At 44.1% G+C, this 2,128-nt stretch overlaps 1 long non-coding RNA gene across 1 annotated transcript; it reads left to right on the forward strand.

Annotated features, from left to right (window-relative positions):
* The first annotated feature begins 288 nt into the window (after positions 1-288).
* Positions 289-1,838, forward strand: LOC116280869 (uncharacterized). Its single transcript, XR_004190258.2, has 3 exons — positions 289-410; positions 1,081-1,222; positions 1,657-1,838. It is a non-coding gene; the product is annotated as an uncharacterized lncRNA (long non-coding RNA).
* Positions 1,839-2,128: the final 290 nt, after the last annotated feature.

The raw sequence follows: 2,128 nt of genomic DNA on the forward strand, positions 1-2,128 counted from the left end.
CCCTATTTAAATTAAATACAAAGGATTGCAAAGGGAATAAATAGCAACATAAAATTAGCATTTACTATGCACATAATGAACACCAGGCAGTGCTAGGTTCTGGGAGAGCAAGATGAATAGAAGGCCATTGCCCTGGAGAAACCCTATTCAGACAGCTAAAGAACACGGCCTGCAGGTTAAGAATATTTGCTATGTGTCGAAAATAAAGACCGTGAGTGGTTTCTGCCTTTTGTTTCCTCCATGTTTGTATAACCCCAAAGCGGGAAGGCTTCAGCCGCGCTGGGTGTGCACTGCTGACCGGCCACTTGTGCCGCTGTTCCCGCTGTGTCTGTGAGTTCCTGCAAAAGGAACACAATGATTCCATGACTTTCTTCTTCACGGTGATGTTTGAAGACAAAAGAGATACAGAGGTGAACACTGTTGTGAGAAAGCTGTCTGGGGACAATGTTTGGGCATGACAACCTCTCTGGTCTTATTCCTTTCTTCTCTGTCTTTGAGAACAACCAGTATCTACCTCTAGATTCCCTGTCCACTATGAAACCCGAGCCTTAGGGACAAATTTGATGTATATCTAATTGAATCAGTTGGCTTCTTGTCCCTGATTTCAAAACTTCCTACTGATTGCTAAAGGAAGGTTTTGTTCCTGGTTGGAGGAATTTCAGAAATCTTGGCGAGACGAAGAAGGGGGAGTTCTGGGAGGCAAGGTGCCTATTCTGATGAGATGTAAAGCCTGGCAGAAGGGAAAGTTGAATCCAAGATATCCCAGACCAAAAAGAAAAAAAGCATTCTAATACCTTAAAGATTCTGAGAGATGGTCATGCCTTTTAGGAGATGGGTATGGGATGGGAGTGGTGGTGGAGAGGTGAAAGGAAATCAGTGTTGACATTGTGAATAATCCCATTTTCTCCTCTTTGCGACCACTGTTAATGTAGCAGCTGGTTCCAAAACTTTTCAAAGTCACTCAGCAAGCTGGCTTGGCTAATAAATTAGGAGCTATAAAAATCCGGTATTTGTTTTCCAAGAAAGCAATAGGAACCCAAACTCAGGAGACATTTTCCCTCATTCATTCCTTACTGACAGGAGACAATGAACTGAGACCTCCAGGGCAGCTGGGGAACAGCCTGCCACAACCTGTAAACCCAGAGGCTTCACGTTCAAAAATGATCTTTGTCACTAGCCTGGCCTGAACTCCTGCACGTTACATAACACAGTTCCCTCACACGTAAGTTGGCAAAACAGTAGAAATTCAATCAGAGGGTGGCTGTAAAGATTTTTGTTAAGCCAAGTGCAACAGTGAACGTGCACTGAGAAAAGTCAATACGGATTTGTCAATTGGCTGGAAATGAAAGAGAGCCACAGTGGGAAGACTCTTGTGAGTCGTAACCTGCCCAGTCTTCCACCTCTGTGAAGTAACAGCCAGTACAGTGGGAGAGGATGGTCTAATAAACATCCTGAAGGTTGTACTTCTTCCTTGCAAATCACTCAAATGAGACCTCCCAGGTGGAGGCAGATGAGAGGAACCCCATTGCCAAAAGAAGGGGGCAGATTTGCGGGATAGAAAAGGAGCTCAAAACACAACCAAAACATTTGTTTCCATGCCTCCATGATATCTACCTTTATTCATTCACTCTTTCATGCATTCATTCATTAAAACAGTGATTTTTTTATTGAGCTTCCACGCTGGGCCAGACATTGTTTTGGGCATGTGAACTCAAGACCCCGTTCCTGCCATCAAGTTTACAACGCAGTGGAAGAAGCCATAATTCAGTGATATGAGTGTCTTGCCCAGGAAGATGAAAGGATGCTGTGGGAACCCAGCAGAGGAATGCCTAGCTAGAACATCTGCAGGGAGGATCAGGTAAGCCTTCCAGAGGAGGTGATGTCTAACCTGAAAATGGAAGACGTGAGTTAGTCTAGCAAAAGTTTCAGGAATAAGCAGTGCTAGGAGAAGCTTTCAGGAAGGGGAACCGTGTGCCCAGAGGCTCAGAGACCTTTGTAGATTGGCCCCTACAAGGTAAGCAATGTACTAGATGCAATGTGATACATTAAGATGAGCAAGCTACTATTCTAGGAAGCCAAGAACATAAACCTAACAAATAAGATGGCTTCAAAAATCGATATAAGGCAA

This window comes from Vicugna pacos, chromosome 6 (assembly GCF_048564905.1).
Source record: "Vicugna pacos chromosome 6, VicPac4, whole genome shotgun sequence".
NCBI classification, from domain to species: domain Eukaryota; kingdom Metazoa; phylum Chordata; class Mammalia; order Artiodactyla; family Camelidae; genus Vicugna; species Vicugna pacos.